General features: G+C 42.2%; 1 protein-coding gene across 2 annotated transcripts in view; it reads right to left on the bottom strand.

The window, feature by feature from the left end:
* GPBP1 (GC-rich promoter binding protein 1) overlaps nt 1-5,674 on the bottom strand; it is a 104,883-nt gene extending 99,209 nt beyond the window's left edge. For both annotated transcript variants that reach the window (XM_020997538.2, XM_020997528.2), the window contains exons 1-2: nt 5,587-5,674; nt 3,491-4,422 (exon numbers count right to left, since the gene is read on the bottom strand). The gene's annotated coding sequence lies outside the window, so the exon portion shown is untranslated. The remainder of the gene's footprint in view (nt 1-3,490; nt 4,423-5,586) is intronic.
* Between the last annotated feature and the right edge of the window lie 326 nt (nt 5,675-6,000).

Here is a 6,000-nt window from a genome sequence, read left to right on the forward strand (position 1 = left end):
ATCTGGCAACCTAGGTTCAAGTCTTCCTCTAACACAGAATGGCTCAACTGAGCCAGTCACTATCCTCTCAATGACACAGACCCAATGTACACTGGCAGAAGTTTCATCATAAATGTTCATCCAGAGAGGAAAAAAAAAGGTACAAATTTTGACCTCAAAAATAATCCTAACCACCCGCCCACTACTAAATAAACAAAAGAATCAAATACCCTAAAGGACTCAGAGGCCATCTAGTCCAACCCATATCTGTAGGGCAATCTGTCGGAACTATTTCCAACAAGTAATCCAGCCAACCACTGAAGGTCTCCAGTGAGAGGAGGAACAATCACTATCTCCTTAGGCAGTCCATTCTACATTTAGAATCACTCTAAATTTCATCTCACTAGATTCATCCCATTATTCTAATCAGATGAGATCTTTTGAATTCTATCATCCAAATTATTAGCTGTATCTCTCCACTTTGTCTAATCTACAAATTTAACAGATATATATTACCAGTGCCTTCATTCACGACACTAACAAAAAAAAATTTACACAGGACCAAAGATCTTTGAGGTCTTCAAACTTGGAAGGGGGAAGGAGGGTGGGACAAGGAACACTGAAACAGTTTTAAATGCCTTTAAATATCAGATAGAAACTTTCCAACTAGTTCCCCTCAAATCCAGTATCCAGGGTAAGGTGGCCCTTTCAACAAGGCTAACCCAGTAAATTTCTGCTTCTCTGTTAGTTCCTTCCCAGGCTATCTGCAAACATTCACACCTCTCCTGAATGAACCTTTAAAAAAAAAACAACCTTGCATTCATTTTGCCATCTAAACTTTCATCATCTTTGTTCTCTCTTTTATTTCTAAACTCTTCCAAAACTAAATTTACCTTAGCTACCTCCACTTCCTCATTCTTAGTAATCTGGCTTTTGTTCTTCACCACTCTACCTAAATTCAAAGGACACCACTGATTTTCTAATTGCTAAATCCAATGCCCTTTGATTAGTCCTCGGATTCTTCCTTGACCTTCCAGCACCTTTAACCCAAACTGACTACTCCTTCCCTTCTAAATACTCCTCCCCCTCCTCTCTACCCCCATTCACCCCACCAGCCCAGTCTTCCAGAATTGCTTTCCTCTTCCAAAGAGGCTATTCCATTAGAACATCACAAAATTTCAGTCAAAACCTCAAAAGCCACGTAATCCAACCTACGACAGACTGAGAACACTGCTTACACCATCGCCCAACACTTGTTGGTCATCAGCCTTTGCTTGGAGGCAACCAAAGAACAATGGAAGCAGCACAAATAACTACCAAAAAAAAATCACTTCTTCAGAAGAAATTTAATTTCCTACCTAAAATCATTTAGATTATCATTTGGAATGGACATAAATTTAATGATAAAGACTCGAAAATAAGCACATGTACTAACTAAATGACAGTATCCAATAGGTAATATCAAAATAAAAATCTAATTCTTATTGCTTCACGATAACAGGTATTTGTAGGCTTGAAAGGAAAGATCACTCTCCATCTAATAAGAATTGGATGGAGCAGCTAGGTGGTGCACTGGATAGAGTACCAGCCCTGGAGTGAGAAGGACCCGGGTTCAAATCCAGCCTCAACACAACCCTCACTAGCAGTGACTCTGGGCAAGTCACTTAAACTCAACTGCCTCACCAAAATAAATAAATAAGTAAAGAATTGGAGAACAAACACCCTAAGAAGGATGAACATTATTTCTCATACATTACCTAAGTCTATGCTGGCAGAGGAGGAACAAAGAAAATTCAAGTTTCTAATGCATCACCCTTCTTTCTCTGGGGAGGTGGCATGCGAACTGCTTAGTGTAGATTGTTGCATACACAAGTAGACTTTGTGCTAGGGAGGCTGGTTTTGCTTAAGTGATTTTCTATATTACTAGGAAAGGCTCAATGGTGGGGTGGAGGAAAAAGGTTATATCTAGAAGTGACTGATGAAAAAACCAAAAAGGTATCAATAAAACTTTTTGAAAAAGATCTGAGAAAATTAAGGTTTCTACTCTGAATGCAAGAAATTGGAAAAATAATCCTTTAACTTCTGAATAGGTGAAATACAAATTCGCCTGGATTCTATTTTCCTGATTAAAAAAGAGTTATCTAGGGCCAGCTAGGTGGTGCAGGGGATACAGCACAGGCCCTGAAGTCAGGAGTACCTGAGGTTCAAATCTGGCCTCAGACCAAACACTTGACACTTACTAGCTGTGTGACCCTGGGCAAGTCACTTAACCCCAATTGCAAAAAAAAAAAAAAAAAAAGAGGTATCTAGTTGAGGGAAAAAAACAAAAATAAAAAAGGTAAGGCCAAATATTTGGAGAGTATCTGAAGAGATATCTTCCTTGTCATAATTAACATTCTGCAGTAGTAATTCATGGTATTCAAAACTAATTACCTTTTGAAGGAAAGAAATTTAATGAAATAAACCTAAATTAAAATTAAGTGACAAGAGAATCTGCCCATTAAAGTGTGGACTTAGCAAGAAAATTGTAAATCATTACAAAAAATTGTGCTTTACAATTCTTTAAAGCTCCAAGAAATGTCAAGCCTCTAGGCTGGTGGTATCATTCAATTAATTCTCTGAAGGGCAAATGCTAATTTAGTGTGTAGCACATTCATTCACACTATTCAATCATAAAAAATTTAAGTACAGCTGAATTTTCTCCGACTACTGACAGAGGACTCGTTCTTTTTACAACTAAACTTCAACCTAAAAAGTGGGGAAGGGGAATATTGTTCAAAAGGTTAAGTCAACATAAACTCTGGGGGAAAATAATATACTGCATATACACTAACATCTCTTCTAAAAGTTAATACAAGTTTTTGAAAGAGATCGGTCCTTAGTTTCTCTCTAAAGTAATATTTGTTTTGAAGCTAAACATGCAGAGAAATCTATATGAAACATCCCTCTAACACACACACATATATATATATAATAAAATGAATTTTTTCATGTATTTAACTAAGCAGAAAAGTTATGTTTAAATTATTAGATTCATTAAGCTAAAGCTTGTTAAAAATTAACCTTAATGTTAATAAGCAAAAGATCAAGACACTCAGACTTATGTTTTGACACATAACTAAATCTGAACTGTAAGATACACACCCAATTTTCCACATTTTAGAATAAACTAGATATTAAGAAAGTTTCACAAGTGGACTGATGGAAAACATCGAATGAAAGCAAAAGATAAACACCATCCACATAGATTGAATTCCAAAACGTTTACAATTCAAAAGTTTCCTTTAATAAATCTGTGTCTCCTCTAACAGAAATTTCTTCAATTTTTGAAGGTGTCAGAGGCAGGGGTGGGAAAACAGTGGTTTTGTTATTAGTTTAGAGAACAGTATTAGAAACAAAATGACAAGAAAAAATTCAAGAAGCTGAAAATCTTCTAACACCACAAGATAAAATTTACTATCATCACAGTTTACTCAAAGGAATGTTAATTTACACACCACATAATACTTACAAAATCCAACAGGACTGCACAGGAAGGTGTCAGTTTTCTCTCTGGAATCTTCACTCTTTCCAGTTTGTTTTTTTATTTTGTATCCTCTGAAATAATATCCAAGTTCCTTGAAGGTACCTGACCTGTGGCTATTTGACATAGAGCTACTTCAAGTCAGCTACCCATCCTTTTGTTTTAAATTATTCATATGGCTATTTCCAGAATTAGTCTTGGATTTAAGATTGCAAAATCTTCTGAAACCTTTCTTCTTTATTATCTGGTGTACATGTCACTGTCATAAGCATCCACTCCAAATGAAATATCAGTTTTATAACACAAAAAGCAAAAAACAAAAAGCAGATTTCACATCTGAAGTGAAGAGCATTCCCTAAGCATCAGCATATACAGAGAGACAACAGCTATCTCAATACCACCATATTGCTGGTTAAGGGCATCATTTTAGAAAATATATTTACACTTAAATAAAAGAAGAAAAAACCTCTGGATTCTATTATCTCTTCATTTAGAAAAGAGGATGCATGGCAAAGTGAGAAGGGTGGACTTCAAAATACCTAAAATTTATAATAAAGGTAAAACTATCTGCCATGAAACTTCAGCAATGTTTAAACAGTATTTTGAAACTGTTTTAAACTATTTAGGACACAGATCAAACATATCTTACAGCTCTGGCTTAAGAATATTAACTAAAAAAAAAAAAGCAAAATTCTGCCAGCTGAACCACTTTAACCCTTAAAACAAGCTGTTCTGAACCAAAAGACTGAAGAAGTGCCTGTATTTCTGTGGTGGAGCAGTGAAATTGTTCACTGTTGTCACTTCACTTCCAAGTTGTTTCTTGCCAGTCTTAATAAACTTCTGGGTCAAAAAAATCCAGTCATCATAATTCCAAATAATGGCCACTCCAAATATCCAGGGCTTTGTTTTACACAAATAACCTAGAAGGGGGGAAAAAAAGTTTTCAATTCTTACTGCTTTAAATCACCTGTGAAAGTTTCAAAAACAACGCTATACAAGCTAGCAAAGGACGACTAGTGGGCTGAAAAGAAACTAGAGACCAAAAAACTGCAGACCAAAACCAAATCAGCACACAAAGAAGCGACTGCACAGTACAGAAAGGATTGGTGGAGGGTACCGTATTTACTAATAAAAACTCTTAACTCTAAAGGGGCAGGGGATTAGTGATGAGAGAGGAAGGAACAGTAAATTACCATTTAATCACACATCCCAACTCTACTCGTTTCACATAGAAACTGAGGTTGTCTCTAAAACTATTCTTATTTTTAAAATGCTGTCGTCCCATCCAAACACCTAAGGAAAGAGCCCCGGGCAAACACAGGTGTTGACGCCGCGGGGTTAACTCGAGTTGTTGTTACTCCAGTCGGTCACACGGGAGGAGGGACGAACACACCGAGCTTCTGTACGAACGTTTAAAAAGGGGGCGGGGGGCTAATTCTTGGATCAGAGCGAGTGTACAAAAGAGGAGACGGGGCTTAAACGAGGGGGGGCGGGGGGAGAAAGCTTTCCCGAAGGAAAATTTCCCCCTCCCGAGCTGAAGGTGCGAGTTCTCCTTTCCCGGGATTAGCTCAGAGAAGGGAAGACTTCCATCGGCGCGGGGGGAAGGGAAGTCCTCCTCTCCAGCCTCCAGGCCGGGGTTTGCCTCCCTCCCGGGAAGGGCAGCCCGTCCCCCACGCCGCGGGACGAGGTGAGCCGGTCGCGGCCCGGGGCCGGGAGGGACTCAGGCCAGGGACACCGCGGGCCCGCGGGCAATCAGGGGGACGGGGAGGAGGGAGCCCGAGCGAGAAGGGCGTCGGACCCAGCCCCTCTCCGGCCCAAACCCAGCCCAGACCCCCGAGCGGCGGCGGCGACGGCGGAGCAGCCGCCACAGCCACCCCAACTGGACGAGAAACCGGACCCACCAGGGGCCTCGGCCGCCCCCGCCCCCTCGGGCTCCCCTCCTCCCCCGCCCTCCTCAGAAAAGCTCGCACCTCCCCGCCGCCGCCAGCTCCGCTCCCGACCCCCCCCAACGCAACCCCAGCCCCGACGGGCACCCCCCTCTCCTCCCCAAGGGACCCGGCGCGGAGCGGGAAGGAGGCCGTTACCTTCCGCCCCACCGGAGGTGCCCCTGGCCCGGGGGTGTCGCTGCGCTCGGTCCCGGGAGGAGGTTTTCGGTACTTTGAATAATCCCCTTTTGCCGCTTTTCCCTCCCCCCACAGCCAGACTCAGTCCCAAAATGGCGCCGGCCCGATCCGCAATGTTCTGCGCCAAGTCTCGCGAGATCGCGGAAGGTGGCGATGTAGAGAGGAAACGAGTGTGGTTGCGAAGGCGGAGGGGGAAAAAGGGGGGGGCGGGGCGAGGAAGGAAAGAGGAGGTGGGAGAAAGGGTGTGGAAGGAGCAGAAGGAGGGAACGAAGTGGGCGGGGCAGCGGGAAAGAGCCGATTCGAAAGAGAACGTTCGGGCCTAAGCAACCGTCGACGCCGAAGCCTCCGGGAGGCTCCTCCCTCCTCAGCGGGTGA

Source organism: Phascolarctos cinereus, unplaced genomic scaffold (assembly GCF_003287225.1).
Source record: "Phascolarctos cinereus isolate Bilbo 61053 unplaced genomic scaffold, phaCin_HiC Scaffold_4;HRSCAF=312, whole genome shotgun sequence".
Classification (NCBI taxonomy): domain Eukaryota; kingdom Metazoa; phylum Chordata; class Mammalia; order Diprotodontia; family Phascolarctidae; genus Phascolarctos; species Phascolarctos cinereus.